Consider the following 20,165-nt stretch of genomic DNA (forward strand, 5'->3'; position numbering starts at 1 on the left):
TACATTAACCGTTTTACGTATGTTGAACCATCCTTGAGATTCTGGGATGAATCCCACTTGATCATGATGTATTATTTTTTTAATATGTTGTTGTATTCGATTTGCTAGTATTTTGTTTAGTATTTTAGCATCTGTATTCATTAGAGATATTGGTCTGTAGTTTTCTTTTTTTGTGCCATCCTTGCCTGGTTTTGGTATGAGGGTTATGTTGGCCTCATAAAATGTGTTTGGAAGTATTGCTTCTTCTTCAATTTTTTGGAAGACTTTGAGTAGAATAGGAACCAAGTCTTCTTTGAATGTTTGATAAAATTCGCTGGTATAGCCGTCAGGGCCTGGACTTTTATTTTTGGGGAGGTTTTTAATGGTTTTTTCTATTTCTTCTCTACTGATAGGTCTGTTTAGGCTTTCTGCTTCTTCTTGACTCAGTCTAGGAAGGTTGTATTGTTCTAGGAATTTATCCATTTCTTCTAGGTTGTTGAATTTAGTGGCATAAAGTTTTTCATAGTATTCTACAATAATTCTTTGTATATCTACGGTGTCCGTGGTGATTTCTCCTCTTTCATTTTGGATTTTGTTTATATGAGTTCTTTCTCTTTTTTCCTTGGTAAGTCTTGCCAAGGGTTTGTCAATTTTGTTGATCTTTTCAAAGAACCAGCTCCTTGTTCTATTAATTTTTTCTATAGTTTTTCTGTTCTCTATTTCATTTATTTCTGCTCTGATTTTTATTATCTCCTTTCTTCGGCTGGTTTTGGGTTGTCTTTGTTCTTCTTTTTCTAGTTCCTTAAGGTGGGAAGTTAAGTGGTTCACTTGGGCTCTCTCTTGTTTGTTCATATATGCCTGAAGCGATATGAACTTCCCTCTTATCACTGCTTTTGCTGCATCCCATAGATTCTGATATGTCGTATTGTCATTTTCATTAGTCTGTATATATCTTTTGATCTCTGCACTTATTTTTTCTTTGACCCATTCATTTTTTAAAAGTATGTTGTTTAGTTTCCACATTCTTGTGGGATATTTTTCCTCTTTTTTGCAGTTGAATTCTAGTTTCAAGGCTTTATGATCAGAAAATATGCTTGGTACAACTTCAGTTTTTCTGAATTTGCTGATGTTGTTTTTGTGGCTCAACATATGGTCAATTCTTGAGAATGATCCATGTACACTGGAGAAAAATGTATACTCAGTCACTTTGGGATGAAATGTCCTGTAGATGTCTATCATATCCAGGTGCTCTAGTGTTTTGTTTAAGGCCACTATGTCTTTGTTGATTCTCTGTTTGGATGACCGATCTAGAGCTGTCAGCGGTGTATTGAGGTCTCCAAGTATGATTGTATTTTTGTCAGTTTTTGTTTTAAGATCAATAAGTAGCTGTCTTATATATTTTGGTGCTCCTTGGTTTGGTGCATATATATTAAGAATTGTTATGTCTTCTTGATTCAGTGTCCCCTTAGCCATTATGAAATGGCCATTTTTGTCTCTGAGTACTTTTCCTGTCTTGTAGTCAGCATTATCCGATATGAGTATTGCTACACCTGCTTTTTTTTGGATGTTATTTGCTTGGAGTATTGTTTTCCAGCTTTTCACTTTGAATTTGTTTTTATCCTTGTTACTTAGATGAGTTTCCTGTAGGCAGCATACAGTTGGATTTTCTTTTTTAATCCATTCTGCTACTCTGTGCCTTTTTATTGGTGAGTTTAATCCGTTTACATTTAGTGTAATTATTGATACTTGTGAGTTCCCTATTGCCATTTTATATCTTGCTTTCTGTTAGTTTTGTGTCTTGTTTGATCCTTCTCTTTCGTTTTTCTATCTTTTGTTTTTATTTGGTTGTATTCCATACATCTTTCCTCTGTTGCTATCTTTTTTATCTCATGTGCTTCTGTGGTGGTTTTTTCAATGGTGGTTACCTTTGAGTAATGAAAAGGGTCCCTACCCTGTTCATTGTAGCGAACTATTTTGTGAGTACTTTTGCACTCCATCATCCTTTGCTACTGTTAATCTCCATCTTCTCCCCCTCTTTCTTTTTGTTGTTGTCACAGTTTAAATTTGGTTTTATTGTGTTCTTCTTGGAGCTTTTACTTGTGGCTCTGTTTTTTTTTGTTCTTTGTATCTGATTGGAGAACCCCCTTTAGTAATTCCTGGAGTGGGGGTTTTCTCATGATAAATTCCCTCATCTTTTCTGTATCTGTGAATGTTTTTATTTCTCCTTCGTATTTGAAGGATAGCTTCGATGGGTATAGTATTCGTGGCTGAAAGTTCCTCTCTTTCAGGACTTTAAATATTGGGGTCCACTCTCTTCTAGCTTGTAGAGTTTCTGCTGAGAAATCTGATGATAATCTAATGGGCCTTCCTTTATATGTTGTATTCTTCTTTTCCCTGGCTGCCTTGAGAATTTTTTCTTTGCTGTTGGTTTGTGTCAATTTCATTATGATATGCCTTGGAGTAGGTTTGTTGGGGTTAAGAAAACTTGGAGTTCTGTTTGCTTCTTGAACTTGAGGCTTTAGTTCTTTCCACAGGCTTGGGAAGTTCTCATCAATTATTTGTTTAAGTATGTTCTCCATTCCATTTTCTCTCTCTTCTCCCTCTGATATACCTATTATTCTTATCTTATTCTTTTTGATGGAGTCAGATAATTCTTGTAGGGCTATCTCATTTTTTTTAATTTTTGAGTCTCTTTCTTCTTTTCTCTGTTGTGCCTCAAGTTGCTTGTCTTCTATTTCACTAATCCTCTCTTCTATCTGACCTGTTCTATTAGCTAAGCTTGTTACTTCGTTTTTCAGCTCGTGAATTGAGTTTTTCATCTCTGTTTGATTTGTTTTTATAGTTTCAATTTCCTTGGACATATATTCTTTGTGTTCATGGAGTTGTTTTCTGAGCTCCCTATATTGCCTTTCTGTGTTTTCTTGTATATCTCGGAGGATTTTTAGTATTTCTATCTTGAATTCTCTGTCATTTAGCTCCAAGGTTTCCAATATATTAAATTTTTTCTCCATAGATTTTTCCTCATCTAGCTGTGTTACCTCTCTTTCTTTTGTATCCATGATATTCGATTTTCTCTTCCTTAATGGCATCTGAGGGTGGTTTTGTTGATAGTATTAATGAGATTTAATAAAGAATAAAAAGTTAAAAAAAATAAAAAAATAACAAATCGAAAAGAGTTGTTTTTTTTAAAAAAAATTAATAATGAAATAAAGAAAAATAAAATAAAATAAAAAATTTTAAAAAAAGGAAATTATTCCCCCCCTCCTTTTTTTCTCTCCTCTCCTCTCCCCTCTTTCTTGAGAAAATCTTGTGGTGGACTGTGAGTTATAACAAACAATGCCTGTGATGAAGGGCCTGAATTGGGGAAAAGTAATAAAGGGGCAAAAAAGAGAGAAAGAAAAAAAAAAAAAAAAGGAAAAAAAAAAAAAGAGCGTATGGACCCACAAAAAGCAAATAAGGAAAAAATTTGGGTCAAGAATAAAATGATTTGCTTTTAGGTGTTGGTTGTCTAAGAGTTATGATGAGAGGAATAAGAGGAAAACGGAAAAATGTGGGGACAAATTAAAAACTTACTATTGTATTTAGTGGAACAAGAACTAGATAATATGGAGAGCCAGGGATGGGAGCACTGCTAGTGAGTTAAAAAGGTGAAGTAAAAACCCCCCAAAATGCCACAAACATAGGTTTGAGTCCCAGATAAGATAATTTGTTTGTTATTGAGGTTTGAATGAGAGGAGATGTAAAGGAGAAAGGAAGAAACTAATATAGAGGGAGAAAAGAAAGAGAGAGAGAAAAAAAAAGAGGGAACCACTAAAAGAAGAAAAAAGAAAGGAGAGAGAGAGAGAGAGTTAAGGGTTTTGGAGTGCAACCCTCATAGAGAGAAAGGAAGAGAAGAGAAATGATAATGGGAGATGTAACACTTATGGGTAGTGTAGTTCAAGGAGAGGAGAGAGTAAGCCCGGTAGAGAGTTAATCGGCCAAATTGGAGGAGGAAAAAAAAGTCTCAAGAATGAAGATAAGAGAAACAAACGAACAAATATAATAAAATGTGATAGGTTATAAAGTCTGCAGATTATTCTTGATTTTGAGAGGTTATCTTCTTGCTTTTTCTTTTCTCTCCCTCTTCCTGGTCGGTGACTCTGTACCCCGGGTTCTGCCCCTTTGGCACGCTCAGGTAGAGGTTTGCAGTTGATAAGTCTCTATGGCAATGTCATGTATTGTGCTTTAGTCTCGTTGGGAGTTGAGGCTCATTAGCATTTATAGGCTCCGACAGTGAGAGAGTCCGTGTTCCTGGAGCCTTTCTCCTAGTCTTTCCTTCCTCAATTAGTAGCCTGATAATCCAGCTATGGGGTTGCTGCTGCCTCTGCCTGGATAGTAAGAGGCTCAAAGAGCTGGCAACTCCCCACTCTATTTCCACTCAGCACAGGGCTCTGGGTAAGGCTCAGTCAGTCAGAGCTGCTAGCATAATCAGGCGGGCTTTCCGCCCACTCGAAGACCTCTGGCTCTGCCACTCTATCCGGTAACACAAGCGGGCGCCCACTTCCGGGGCGCTTGGAGGAAACTCTCACTCACTGTCTGCAACCAGGATATCTGGCCAGCAGTCTCACGCTCTGAGTGAAACCCCCAACCGCAGGGAAAAGTTGCAGCGTTGGAATTGAGTCTCGCTTCGTCCCCGTGCGCGGCTTTTGCAAGGCGCTGGGGCGGCCCGAGATTCCGCTTTGGCCCACACAAAGGCCCCTGACTCTGCCCCTCTGTGCGATAACACGGGCGCGCACTGCCGAGGCACTCGGAGGAATCGCTCACTCCTTATCTGCGCGCGCAAGCCAGGATATGAGGCCGGCCGCGGTTCCCTCTGAGTGAAACACCCTCCAGCACGGAAAATCTCCACCTTTGGAATTAGTTCTCACTCGCTCCCGTGCGTGGCTTTCCCAGGGCGCTGGGGCTGCCCAGAGACTCTGCCCTCAGCCCACAGAAAGGCCTCTGACCCTGCCTCTCCGTGGGGCAACACGGGCACCCACTTCCGGGGCTTAGGAAGAAATCTCTCTCCCACTAACTGCGCACCGACCAGGAGACCGGGTAAAATGGCCGCTCCGCTTGTCTTTCTTTGTTTGGGTTTGGTGCGAGTGTTAGCTTGTATTGCCCGGGTTGCCACAGGATCAGATTTTCCTCGGCTTGGATCTCCATGCCACAGCCTGGTTCGGCCGTTTGTGCTGCGGTGGCCTGGATCTATTCACCCCCTTTGCCCGCCTCAGTTTCTATATTCACAGTTACCAGAGAAATCCGCCCTGTTTAGGTTAGTGAGGAAGGCGGAGCATTTCTTACTCCCTATTTCCTTCGGGGTTTGGTTATATATTTAGCCAATTTTTCACTCAATCATACCTTTGGGTGTATTGCGAAGAATCTGGAAGCTCCAAGTATAGGTTTTTCTGTTTCTGGTTGAAGATCTTGTTGAGTTTTGGGGGAGATTTATCGGTATCGCTTCCTACCCCGCCATTACTCTGACGTCATCTGGGGACCTGACATTTTTTTCAGCTCTTTGCTGTTGAAGTAATAAACCAAACTCTTCTCTGAAAAAATAATAAAATGAAAATAAAAACCTGGAAGAGGGAGTATTATTCTGGCCTTTCCAGCCTCTGGTGCAGGAAAAGTCTCTACCAGGAAGAGTGTAGGCAGTGGCGAGTGCTGTTTTATAGGCTGCCAACCGTGTCTTGGCCCGAGTTGCTCAGATGCTTGGCAACCAGGAGCTGCAGCAACCAGACCGGCGCCCTTTCTCTTGGTTCCATGCCCGTGTGGTTCCCAGATCTTCCCTCCTCTGTGTTGCTGCCTCGTTTCTGAGCAGGCTGTAACCATGGGCTGTGGTGATGGGCAGAGGAAAGGGGAACTTGTCCCTGGCCAGAGGACTCATTAAACCAAAACCTGGAATCCAAACTGAACAGCCTGTGCTTCGAGGCCAGGCCAGGTGAGGCCGTGGGGCTTCCCCATTGCTGAGAGCACCATGGGCTTCCCATGAGGTCACCCCACAAGACCTGTCTGCCAGAACGTTTGTCCTGGGAGAGGCTGGCATGGGTCTGTGGGTTGGTCAGTCAAGGGCACTGTTATTCAGCTCATGAAAGATTGCCCTCTGGAACTGACTCTGTGTGAAGTGTGTTTACTAGCTGCCGGGTACCTTTCATTCTAGTAGTTCTAAGCTCTTTACACATGGTCATTTATTTATGTCCATACCGTAGTTAGGGAGATGGCATCCATCCTTCCCTGTGATGAGAGTATCAGGACCAGACAGGTGAGGGGACTGGTTCAACTCACACAAAAGCTACCTCCTGATTCTCTGGGGCTTTCTGTAGTTGTGGTCAGGGGTAGTAGGTATCACCAGAAATCAGAAGGCTAAGCCCTTTGTTACTTTTTTGAGCTAAATGTGAAGGAAGCGGTTATGGATGACCCAAAAGTCTGGAGGTGGGGGACGGTCAGTCCCCTCTGGGGCCATGTGCAGCTTAGCTCCTCGTGGCTGGGGCCCAGGTTTGGGAAGACAGGTGGTGAGACGTGCACTGGGGAGAGCAGGAGTTGTGGCTGCTGTAGATGCCCAGCACTGACATGAGCACACCTGTGGGGAAGAAGCGTGGGGGATGGCTGTGAGGGCCAGCACGGTCGCCATGGGACACAGCGTAGTGGTGAGGCCGGAGGCAGAGACTAAGGTCTGTGGATGGATGGGTGGGCAGAAGGGAAGTGCCCACCACCGAGACAGAGGACACAGCAGGAGAAGGGGTTCAGAGGGATGGTGGCGTCCTCTGTCTTCGGATGTTCACTGTTTGCAGGATCTCTCATCTCTGCTCCTGTTGAAACACTGGGGGAGGCCGTGCCCAGGTTCTGGCTTCCTGGGAGGCCAGACTGCTCTAGAGCTTTTTAGAAGAGATGAATTCCTGCTCTTCACTGCCCCCTTCTCTTGTCAGTGGTCAGAACCACAGGCTGCCCCATAAGTCACCCTTGTGACAGAGAGGAGACTGAGGCCTTCACGGCAGTCACCAGCCTGCAGCCAAGCTGCCGGACCCAGGACCCCTCCTGTGCGGGGTGCTCTGCCACTAGGCCAAGCTTTCCACGTGTGTTTGTTTTTTTACCACCAAGAAACTCATTTGTGATTTTCCCCCCCCCGAGGGCCCCATGTTTTAAGAGATTTTCATCTGCTAAACAACTACATTTATCAAGTAATAATTTATTCATTTCCCCATTTTTTAAATTAATCAAAGATATACATAACTTCCAGCCAGAGTCTCTGATCAGCAGAAGATAACCCTTATTACCACCCTGGGTTGATTTAATTCCTGCCAAAAGCAAAGAAACTTGACATTTTAGATAGCCTAAGCAGCCTCATTATGGGAAAGTGGAAGTTTTTCATTAAGCTTTGTGAAATATTCAAAATAGCTCCCAGGCTGCTGTCACTAATTCATGGCGACCTTAGCCTCGGGGGACCCCAAATGGGAACCACAACACTATATCATTCCGGCAGTGAAATGCAAAGGAAACCTCCCTGTCCCAGAGTCCTACCACTAACTTATTAAAGGATTTGTAGCCTGGACCAAGCTCCTACTAACCAGAGCCCTAGCCAAACTATTCAATCTCCTTGGGCCTCAGTTTTCCCATCAGTAACACAGGAATGAGGTCATTAGGGATCTTAGATGCATGCAAGAGAAACAAACTTCGCCCACATAAAGCAGAGAAGAGTATATTAAAAGTTTGCTGGGTAGACAGTTTGGCTCTTCCTCAGTAAGTTGAACATAGACGTATCATAGGGGTTCCCAAACATTTTACACAGGGGCCCAGTTCACTGTTCCTCAGACCATTGGAGGGCTGGACTATAAAAAAAAAACTATGAACAAATCCCTATGCACACTGCATATATCTTATTTTAAAGTAAAAAAACAAAACGGGAACAAATACAATATTTAAAATAAAGAACAAGTAAATTTAAATCAACAAACTGACCAGTATTTCAATGGGAACTATGTTCCTCTCACTGACCACCAATGGAAGAGGTGCCCCTTCGGAAGTGCGGCGGGGCGGATAAATGGCCTCAGGGGGCTGCATGCGGCCTACAGGCCGTAGTTTGGGGACCTCTGATGTATCATATAACCCAGCAATTCCATTCCCAGGTATATATCCAAGAGAATTCAAAACAGGTACCCACACAAAAACTTGTACACAGATATTCACAACAGCTGTAGTAACAAAAACTGGAAACAACCCAAATGTCCATCAATAGGTGAGTGGATAGCCAAAAAGGGGAACCTGCTCACAGCGGAATGACCCACTCTGATACTGGTCTTCAGTGTGGATGAACCTGAAAGCCTGCTGAGCACAAGAAGCCAGACACCAGAGACATGGAGCATGTGATTCCTTTCATGTGCAGCATCCAGAGCAGGCAAATCCACTAAGCAGAATGTAGATTGTTCTTGGCCAGGATTGGGGTGGGCAGGTGAGGAGTGGAAAGTAATTGCTTAATGGGTGTGGAGTTTCCATTTGAGGTGATGAAAACATTCTAGAACTAGGTAATGGTGATGGTTGCACAATATTGGGAAAGTACTGAGTGCTGTGAGGTGTACACTTGAAACGATTAAAATGGTGATTTTTATATTGTGTATCTCTTACCACAATATAAAAATGTACATACAGTGAAATGGGAAAAAATGGTGCTAGGTAAGTCTCAGGATGGTTGGGTGTGCTGGGAGACACACCCACAGCCTCATCCAAAACCACAACTACTACAACGGTCACCTGCCCTGTGGCCCAGGGCCTTGATTCCTGCAGCCAGGGGTGTCTGACTGGGGGAGGCTGGACCACATCTATCCCAGCGCTGTAAGGTGAGCTTAGGAAGAGAGCCCCTGGCATCTTGTGTTCCAGGCTGAGAATCAGACCACTGAGACACCAACGTGATATCCCCCCACACACAGGAAGGCAGGTGACAGATGGTTTAGAATGACAATCCAGGCCCTAGCCAGTTGACTCAGTGGTAGAGCGTCAGCCTGGCATGTGGATATTCTGGGTGTGATTTCTGGTCAGGGTACAAAGAGAAGCTACCATCTGCTTCTCCACCCGTCTCCCTCCCCCTTCTCTCTCTCTCTCTCTCTCTCTCTCTCTCTCTCTCTCTCTCTCTCTTTCTCTTCTCCTCCTGCAGCTATGGCTTGATTGGTTCAAACACATGGGCCCTGGGCATTGAGGATGGCTCTATGGAGCCTGCGCCTCAGGCACTAAAACAAGCAGCTCGATTGTGAACATGGCCCCAGATGGACAGAGCATTGACCCCAGACAGGGGTTGCCAGGTGGATCCCAGTCAGGATGCATGAGGGAGTCTGTCTCTCTTATCTCCCCTCCTCTCACTTGGAAAAGAAAAAAAGGAAGAATGACAAGTCAGGGAGTCAAAGCCTACTTCCCAAACCCAAGAAGAACAGGTAGGAAGAGCCCAGGACACGGTGGACGTGCAGGAAATACCGGGACTCCTGTCCCTCATTCTGTGGGGCACCAGTTAGAAGCATGTCACAAAGTACATGTTGCTGTTTAAACGGTTCATGGTGTAAGTCAACTTACCTTCCCTCTTTATCCCCCTCTCCACACCTATCACCCCACCCCCACTGGTCACTTTTCAGGCACTGCTCTTTCCTTTTCCTTATCTAGAGATTTCTACCCTTTGAACAAGATGACAACAGCAGCTGGCCACTAGTGGACACTGATCCTCACCGTGGGCTTTCTGTGTTCACTTTGCAGTTAACACAAGGGCCTGGCCACTTAGAAGATGAATGACAGTGAGAAGGTGTTCAGCGGTGGGGACCATGTCTGTCCTCCACGCGGTGACAGAAACACCTGCTGTTGGAGCGCAGTCCCACCTCGGCACCACCGCACCATGGTGACGAGGACACAAGATGTGCTGTGGGAGTCCTGCCTCAGAGCTCTGATACAGACCACTCAAGAAGGAGATGGCTAGGACCAGACTTAGGTTTTTAAAATATTTCTATATATTTGGGGAACATTTTAAACTTTCAGAATAGTTACAAAAATGATACAAGGAACTCAAATAGAGCTCTACTCAGACTCACCACTTCTTCACGTATCCATTTGCCTTATTATTCTCTCCCTTTCCCTCTCTTGCTCTCTCTCTCCCCCCTCTGCTCTTCCGTCTCTCCCTTAGACTGCTCCATGTTAGCTATAAATACCCCAACATATACTTCCTAGGAAGAAGGACAATCTTTTATATCACTTCAGTATAATTGTCACAATCTTGAAATTTTACATTGATATTGCCTTAATCTTCAGTCCATGGTCAAAGTTCATTTGTCCCAATAATGCCAATTATAGCTACATGGCGGTCTTCAAGATGTTCATTTCTAGTTTAATTGCATGATGGTCACAGAACATGTGGTTAGAAGTCAACCTTCTGAAATTTCCTGCATCTTATGTTATGGTCCCTCCCCATGGCACTCTACTGCCTCCTCCTTCTGGGTTCCCTGGGCTCCCTGCAGGCATGTGCAGTTCAGAGGTCAGTCATGGACCTGGGGGGACTTATATGCAGATTTTACGGCTCGCCTGCCTGGCTTCCTCCTATTTTATGTCTTCCCTTAACTTCCCAGCCATTCAGACACCCCCTCTCCATCCTCTGACTATGCTTTCTGCCCAAGCCCCAGCATCCCAGCTGCCAGCCAAGAGTGTCCGGGGCAAAGACCAGACCAATGCCCACCCCACAGTCAGCGTCCTTCCAGTTTCTGCCAGTTCACATCCACTCTCCAGGGCCTTCAAATGATTGTTTATGATTCAAATATTTGTCCCAAGTTTATACACATACACACACCATTAGGAAGACTTCTCCCTTATGTTCCATTTCACAATGTACCCTGTCTCTCTGAATAGAACAAACAACCCCAACATGACGACTTCCAATTTCAGTTGGCTTCACCTGACTTAATTATTTCTCTATCTGATGAAATTATTTAATAATCTCTCCTTAACTTTCAATGAAGTTCTTTGGGAAATTAATATAAATAACAATGAGAGAATTCAGTGTTTTATTTATCTAAAATAAAACAGATACCACATGCTTAAACCTCTGAGTACATAGACCAGTGATCCACTTGTGCACAGGAGAAGCACTGCTGAAACATTTCAGCTTGTATTTTATAAGAATATTTTAAAATATTTGACCCAGTTTAGTAATAGTCTAGCAACATAGCTATGTAGTTTGGATGGTATGTTAGTTTTCCAGGGCTTTTTTTTTTTTTTTTTCATTTTTCTGAAGCTGGAAACAGGGAGAGACAGTCAGACAGACTCCCGCATGCGCCCGACCGGGATCCACCCGGCACGCCCACCAGGGGCGATGCTCTGCCCATCCTGGGCGTCGCCATGTTGCGACCAGAGCCACTCTAGCGCCTGGGGCAGAGGCCACAGAGCCATCCCCAGCGCCCGGGCCATCTTTGCTCCAATGGAGCCTCGGCTGCGGGAGGGGAAGAGAGAGACAGAGAGGAAAGCGGCGGAGGGGTGGAGAAGCAAATGGGCACTTCTCCTGTGTGCCCTGGCCGGGAATCGAACCCGGGTCCTCCGCACGCTAGGCCGACGCTCTACCGCTGAGCCAACCGGCCAGGGCTCCAGGGCTTTCATGATGGAGTGCCACAGATGAGGCCACTTAAACAGCAGATATGTAATTCACATATTTCTGGACGCTGGAAGTTTAAGATCAAGGTGCTGGCATGGTTGGTTTTTTCTGAGGCTTACATACACATGGCTGTCTTCTCTCTGTGACTTTTCAAGTCCTCTCCTTAAAAGAACACCAGTCATAATGGATTAGGGTCTACTCTATTGACCTCATTTTACCTTAATCACTTCTTTAAAGGCCCTAGGTCCAAATACAGTCGCATTCAGAGATACTGGGGACTAAGATTCAATATATGAATCAGCAGAGGTTGGGGTGAGCACAACTTAACTTAGAACAGAGAATCCCCTCAGCCCACCTACCTTTGGTATATTAGCATATACTTACCTACAAAGAGTGACGTGGAGTGTACTTGACCTTAGAAGGAGAGGAGGCCAGTCCCTAGAGAGCTAGATACGTTGTGATGAGAAAAGCCACTCACAGGCCCTGCAGACTCTGGGGTAGGCTGCTCAGTCCCATGTTGGGGTGCAGTGCGCTCCCCAGGAGGAGTGAGAAGGACACACCTGACAGGTGTGGAGGGTGGACTCGCAGCTACCTCACCATGTTTTTCCTTGAACTGGTTCATTCTTAATCCGATCAACATTTACTTTTCTCTTTTTTACTAATTAAAAATATTAGCAGTTATGGACATAGTAACTAAGCAAATGGCACTAAAATAAACTTGTGATGAAAAGACCCCATGTGTCCTCATTTTACTCAGTCCCTGGCAAATATTCATAACCTGGCTGCCCACCCTGCCTTCACCATGCTCGTTTGGCAAAATCGCTCCCCTGGTTGCTGGGGTCAGTTCACCTATTCTGCAGGTATAACTTTCTGTTCCTAGAGGTAAAGGTAGCATTCTAAACTCATGACCACAAACCTCAAGAGCCCCTCTGATCTGTCAAACCACCCTACTACCTCTGTTAGTGAGTGTGCTTCTCCCTTTCCTAGATCACTGCCCACCTTCTCTCCCCTTTAAACCCCCGACAGACCTGTGCTCCTACGCACACGCAGGAGCTGTCCTCAATTCTCAACTCACCTGGGATGTGGAAGCATCCAGAGGAGAGCTCCTCAAGCTCACATCGCCGGTCCAGCCCCTGCACCCCCACCTGCCTCACCTCCCATTGTGGAGAACAGTCATTCACCTGTCCACTCAACTAAGCCTGTGCTCGCTCTCTCACCTACTCAGGGAGTCCATTCTGCCCTTGTCCCCTGTCTCTTATTATCAGTTTAAGAAGCCTGATATGTCCACATTTTAAAACTGTTTAATCAAAAGAAGGTAAGGCCATGCTTTGAGGCCATAAGACTTGCCTGATGATCTGCACTCCACTTCTGGTGGGGTCTGCTAGGGAATATTACATAGGGGATCCCAAAGACCAGATACACGCGAAACAACCACTTTCAGCAAAAAGCATTGCCTACTAAACAGCCTTTTGGTTACAACTGGAAAAAATCCTCCTTTTTATATTTACAGGCAGTAAAATGAAGCAGGTTCTATAGGTTTGACAATGTTTAAGTATATGCACAGAAAGGTAAAAATAAATTCTATGTTAAGACAAACATCTATCTAAGTTGCATTTACTAGGTGAAAGTACAGTCCCAACTTACATACAAATTCAATTTAAGAGCAAAGTTACAGAACCTATCTTATTCCTAACCTGGGGACTGCATATAATTCTATTCCTAGTGACCTTTTTTAATGGAAATAAAACAGGAATTCTCTGCTGTTGAATTGAAAAGGGATCGGATTTCTCAAATGTCACTTTGGGTGGATTTTAACTTCTCAGAACACATGTTGCAGTGGACTATGGAGCAAGGCCATCTACCTATGGCCCACACATCATCAATGTGGTGTAACACCACCCCACACACACACACACACAAACACATACTTTGTGACATAAAATGTAAGGACTCTTGGTGATGTGTTCAGGCTAACATGAAGATATATGTTCCCCTGCTACAAACCAGCCTGCATTGGGCTGTTGTGAAGGGGAGGTGCGGGAACTGCTTGGAGCAGCCAAGACGCAGAGACCAGTGGGAAGATCAGGCTCTTTGGCTTACATGTGAATGTCATGTGGAACAATGGAAAGTCATTGTTAACACAAGATTAAATTGAGTCATTTAACAAATTGTGGTTGAGAATGTATACATGCCAGGCACAGTCACAGGTGTGTGAGGATGACAGTGAATTAAGGATGTGGCCCCACCCTCATAGTGCTTGTATTCTAGAGTGGAAGGGAAATGTGCACAGAGAAACAGACAAATCATGACAATGAGATGAGGCTGAGAAGAAGAGCTTGGGCCAATCTTACACGAATTGGTAGCCAGTAAGGAGTCTGGATTTCAATCTCAGAGGAATAGGAAGCCCTTGGAGGCTTTAAGCAGGAGAGTGTCATGATCTGATTTATTCTATCGGAAGCTCACTCTTACTGTTTGATGTAGAATAGATGGAGGGGGACTGAAGTGGAAGTGGGAGACCAGCTGGATGAGCCTGCAGTCATGTAGGCTAGAGATCATGGTGACCAGGGTATTGAGAGAGGAGGAAAAGGACATACTGAAGACGGAGTGGTTGGATGCAAAGAATAAGAGGAGGGGTGGTGTTAAGGATGGCTCATGGGTTTTATGGCTCAAGTTGGTGGAGAAAACTGGTACAGAGACTTGGGTAGAGTGTGGGGTGTCTAAGAAAAATTGCATTGGACAGGCAAAGAAGACTCTATTCAGGACTATTGCAATAGTGGAGAGAGGTTTAACTCCAATACAACAGGGCAGCTGAGGATTTATAGCCAACAGGCAGAGTGAGGGGGTCAGGAGTGGAAAATTGGAAAGAGGAACTGGATTATGTATAAAGGATGAGGGATGCTTGTTAAACCGGTTTGGCAGGCTCTCTGTCAGCCTGGGCTGCAAACCAAGGACAACAGGCCAAGGACAAGGCCTTGTTAAGAAGAGGGCTCTGAGCCTGACCAGTGAGCTTGACCAGCTGGTGGCACCTTGGATAGCATTGACCTGGGATGCCAAAGACCCAAGTTCAAAACCCTGAGATCACTGTCTTGAGCATGGGCTCTTCCAGCTTGAGCACGGGGTTGCTGGCTTGAGCGTATAATCATAGACATAACCCCATGGTCGCTGGCTTGAGACATAACTCAAGATCACTGGTTTGAGCAAGGGGTCATTGGCTCAGCTGGAGTCCCTGGGACAAGGCACGTTTGAGAAAGCAATCAGTGAACAGTTGAAGTGCTACAGCTATGAGTTGATGTTTCTCATCTCTCTCCCTTCCTGCTTCCTGTCTGTCCTTGTCTGCGTGTCTCTGACAGAAGAAGGAGAAAAAGGAGAAGAAAAAGAAAAAAAAGGAGAAGAAGGAGAAGGAGGAGGAGGAGGAGGAGGAGAAGGAGGAGAAGGAAGAGGAGGAGGAGGAGGAGGAGGAGGAGGAGGAGGAGGAGGAGGAGAAGTTTCCAAGCTTTGGTCAAGGAGGGAGTCCTTCTCAGTGGGAGGGTTCTGTTAAGTCTGAGATGTCCAAGAAGAGATGTCAATCTGGAGCTTGGAGGAGAGGCCTGAGTCTGTTAGAAAAATGTGATCATCATTATCCAGACAGTATTGGGAAGCCACAAGTGCTACTGAGCTCTTAGACATGTGATGTGGAATCTGATGGACTTCTAAACCCTGCATGAGAGCAGGTTCGAGGCTCTCTTCCCCAGAGGGAGCAGACCCAATCACTCTTCTTCCTTAGACTCGGGGTTCTTATCAGTTGAAAATAATTGAAGACTTAATAAGGACTGGCCCCTTATAAAGAAATACTCCCTAAGTGTTGAGTGAAAATATTTCTGTTGAAATGATACTTAAATATATATCACTATAAAACTAAGTATAAATGCCTTAGGCTTATTATACAATTATAGACTCAGTAAACTAAAGAAGTGAAAACAAAATGCTGTGCCTGCCCACCCCAACGGATGGCTATGTGAGAACTCTGAGGAGATGTATCTGACACTCGCCTGGTCCCTACAGCGACGAGACGAGCTGTCAGTGACACAGCAAAGGTACTGGGGTCAATTGGAAGCAGTTACCTGGAAATCCAAAGGTTGCATGAGGTCATAAGTTAAATAAGGTTAATAAGGTCAACAGATAATGAAAAGTAAGCATTTTACCTAATGAAACAAAAATAAAATGGGGTAAAAAGAACAGTTTTACTGCTTCGGTAAAAATAAGTCTTTTTCCAAGTTTGAAAATGCTCAACTTTTAATCTTTCTTGACTCACTGGGTCCATACCTAATAATTTTAGTTAAAAAAAAAATGGTAAGAGACCTTTGTACATAATGGGGATGTTGGTTTATGTTTGAAATTAGGGATGTTGTTTATTTTATTAATTATAAAAGCTGGTGGGAAATCATGCTTCTAGCTACTAACCTAACACAGTAACTGATACTATTCTGTTCATTCCCTTGTGTCCTTTGTCCTGTGTATATATTTTTTACCTACTATATGTATAATGTATTCTTTTTAAACTCAAGACTGTAACATGTGTCTTTCTCTGTTTCCACATAGTGTTAGCTGTAATTTTTTTGCCTGCATAATCATACATTTTTTGTAAATACTACAAGTTACATAGTCATCCTCCTACTGTCTCTATGTAAGCTGCTGTTCATCTGTCACGGGGTAACACTGTGGCACTGAACATCTTCAGGCAGGCAGCTATTCCTGTACTGTGTATTAGTTTGTTTGGTTAGATTCCCAGGTGGGAATTTCTGGGCCAAAGGGTACTATTTTAATTCATAAAATGTTTCTGGTGATCTAAACAGAGGCTTGAGGATAAAATGGGGAAAAAGGCATATTTGCAACACACGCTAAAGAACACACAATGTATTGAATAACATGCAGATAATGCATTATAGAATTATATGCTTGAAACCCATATTCTTTTCAAGCATGAGTGTCAAACCCATTCAGTGTCACCTCAATTAATTTAATAAATGTTTTTTAAAAAGCATAACAAAAAATCCTGATGAAAAAACAGGGGCTTTGTTGCCCAGGCAGAGGCAGTGGCCTGACAGGTGTTGCCGCCCCGTTTCCCACCCCTCCCAACAGCGCCTGGCAGAGGGGCAGAGCAGAGCCACAGAGCTGGCCAGAACCTTCTCTCCACACCCATCAGAGGCAGTGAGTGCTGGGCCACCCACAGACACTAGTTACCAAGACGACCTCCCATTTCTCCTCTTTTCCAGGTTAACGGTTCTAAATCTGTGCTGGATGGTTGGATAGAATTAGTTCAAAACAGGGAGAAAAAAGGAAAATGGCTTTAAAAGACAATCTAACTGTAAACCCAAGAAACCAGAAACAAGCACAATGCAGAGAACCTTCTGGTCTGTTCCCTTTTCTGTGTGACATCATGGCTTGATCTTTTCTCTGAAGTGAATTTATTTCCATTTTCCTTTAATAAGATAGAACCATCAGTGTGTTCCATCCCATTTAGTTACATACAGCCTGTGGAGTGTCAAATGTCCCTGCCACACAAGTGCCCTGGGGCCTCAATGGGACATGCATGGAGGCATGATAGGATGATGATTATGGTCAGGGAGAAACCAGAAGCAAGGGGTTTCAAACGCCCATGCCCGATCTCCACCAAGACCTAGTTGTTACCAGACTTGTCATGTGGGGATTCTCAGGACCTGGGACTCGTTGCTCCTGACTTCTCACAGCAAGTTCAGAAGCCTGCACCACACTCTTCCCCGTGGCTCTACGCAGACTTGCAAGCCAGCCTCATGAGCCTGAGTGCTGGTCCCTGAGGTGGGGCGCTGTCAGTCACTGGGAACGAGGTTGTGAGATCAAAAGGCAGGATGGGGCTGCTTCCCAAAGGCATCTTCTTCAGTTTGCAGCTATGACTAGTACCAGCCTTAGCTGCAGCTTTGCATTAATGAGACATAATGGCACAATCCCCCATTTAATGAATTGTGTCAAGAGTGACTTGTGGCTCACAGATAGAATATGCAGAAACAGACTGATTCACTTTTCTATTATGCTTCCTCTTGAGCCCATAGGTAGTGTAACAGGCTTGTTCCCAAGGTTTCTCTAGTCCCAGCTCTGAGGTTAATTAACAAAATGCTCATGGCCAGGCTGAGGTGTGTGTGTTTGTATTGCAGGGGGGTTCCATCTGGTCCTGGGCATCCACACACCCAGGCTGCTGCTGAGGGGACCATGGAGGGCATGGAGTGTTGCTCCGGGACCCCCAGGGCAGAGACACCCCACGCAGCTGCCTTTGGGCTTACTGGGCTAGACAACCCTGAGGCTCTTGCCTTTTTGAGGTTTATTCTCCTCTCTGAGAAGCATGCCTGTGTTTGCAGGATGGTAGAAAGGGCAAGGGTATTATTTTTTTTAAATCTGTGTGATCTTTTCTTTCTTTATATTTTCTTCCAGGTGCTCTCATTTCTCTTTCCCCAAGTATTTAGAGTTTCCTACGAAATAAAAAAGCCAGAGTGTTACTTATTCTGGTGTCGACCCTACCACATGCTTCCCTTATACACTTTCCAGATCACCCACACGTGCCATGCTTGAAAGTAGGAACGCTGTGAAGACAGGATACACGGGGAACTCAAATGTTAGTACGGAGAAAAGGTCAATGTAGAATCACAGCTAAGGTTCAATGTTAATTTTCTAGAAATTCATATTAGTCGATGGAAAGCACAAAAGAACAGAAGGAAGGTTTTGATGAGGACGTTAAACCAGGTGTTTCAGGAGGTTCTCTTTTTGCTTGTAGAATAGGGTGAGCAGTGAGTGAGAGCAGCCACCCCAGCTCCTGCGTGTCACTTAATGACACAGTGGGTCTCAACTGAGCCAGGAAGGCCATCTCAGTGGGGGCTTTATCTCTAAGGCTTCTAGCTCACATCATGAAGTAGCTAAATGGCTTGCATTTTTCTGCTCTGTGATAAACACACAGAAGAGTCACTCTACCTAAATGTTCGTTTTTTAAGTGCAGCCGTTGCAAAATTAACTTTGCTGTGGGGTTGCTTTTTGCTAAATCCTATTAGGATCCTTATATGAATAACACTGCAAAGTGGGAGAGAAGATGGATGAGTGACTTTGAAGAGGTGAAAGGCCACTTTTTCCCTGTGGATGGCACAGGGCAGGGGGCGAGGGCACAAAGAACAAGGCTCAATTCTATTTATAGGACAGTAGCCCATGTCACTTTGCAGCTTTTTGGCACAGTCGGGAAAGTACACTTTCTCCTGATGGAAAACAAACGCTAGCTGGCCAGATGCACAGAGCAGTTTTTTGTTTGTTTGTTTTGTTTTTTGTATTTTTCCGAAGCTGGAAATGGGGAGGCAGTCAGACAGACTCCCGCATGCGCCCGACTGGGATCCACCCGGCATGCCCACTAGGGGGCGATGCTCTGCCCATCTGGGGCATTGCTCTGTTGCGACCAGAGCCATTCTAGCGCCTGAGGCAGAGGCCATAGAGCCATCCTCAGCGCCCTGGGTCAACTTTGCTCCAATGGAGCCTCAGCTGTGGGAGGGGAAGAGAGAGACAGAGAGGAAGGAGAGGGGGAGGGGTGGAGAAGTAGATGGGCACTTCTCCTGTGTGCCCTGGCCGGGAATCGAACCCAGGACTCCTGCACGCCAGGCCGACGCTCTACCACTGAGCCAACCTGCCAGGGCCACGGAGCAGTTTTTGAAGTGGAAATAGTTGTCATGCCAGGATTGTCCTTCATGGATCACCACACTGGAGCCTTTACCAGACTCTTGGTGCATGTCATGCAGTGCTTGGCAAATGTGACCTTATGGCAAGTCCCGCAATAGCAGCCCTTCCCTGTAGGCAAGAAATTTCCAGTCCAGATGCCTTGCTTGCAGAGGTGCAGCAGTCTGTGCCAGGTGGTCCCCTTGTACTCCATGCTCTGATCTCTGGACACAGTTAGCTTTAAGCAACCCTTGCACTTGTGAGAGTCCTTCCATGTGCTGCACTTGTTGCACAGGATGTTATTATCCTTGCCCACCAAGGTCTCTTTGGCCAAGGGGTGCAGGCGCTTGGCAGAGTGGAAGCAGGTGCCGTGCCAGTGGCAGTTCCTTTAGTGCACTTCCTTGAAGTCCTCACCACAGGCTTGAGGCATTCTGCACAGGTCTTGGCACAGAACTTGTCAAAGCACTTCAGGCAGCAGTGTGCCATCCTTCTCCCTGGATTTCTTTCTTGTCAGGGGGTCCCTGCAGTAGCGTCGGTCACACTTCTCAGCCATGGTGCCCACCTTATACCTGGAGGGACTTCCCACTGAATGTGTGGACAATGGGATGTATTGGGCAAGGGCAGACATCATTGTCAGCAGCCTGCCACATGCTGCCTGGGGTGCTGGCAGCGGAGCTGTTCCCAGGCCCTGCACCACACGGAGTGAGGCGCAGTGGCGGCAGTGGCAGCTCAAATTAATTTTTAATTAGTTATAAAATGAAAAGCATAAAGAAGAACCAATAAGAGGAACTACTATCTGGGTTAACTTTTGATTTATGAAGAAGATTCAGTAAAAATTTTGGTGGAAAGGGAAATGTCATTT

The 20,165-nt window shown here is 44.9% G+C and overlaps 1 pseudogene; it reads right to left on the bottom strand.

The window, feature by feature from the left end:
* Positions 1-17,369: 17,369 nt before the first annotated feature.
* Positions 17,370-19,898, bottom strand: LOC136329954 (four and a half LIM domains protein 1 pseudogene; annotated as a pseudogene).
* Between the last annotated feature and the right edge of the window lie 267 nt (positions 19,899-20,165).

This window comes from Saccopteryx bilineata, chromosome 3 (genome assembly GCF_036850765.1).
Source record: "Saccopteryx bilineata isolate mSacBil1 chromosome 3, mSacBil1_pri_phased_curated, whole genome shotgun sequence".
Taxonomy (NCBI): domain Eukaryota; kingdom Metazoa; phylum Chordata; class Mammalia; order Chiroptera; family Emballonuridae; genus Saccopteryx; species Saccopteryx bilineata.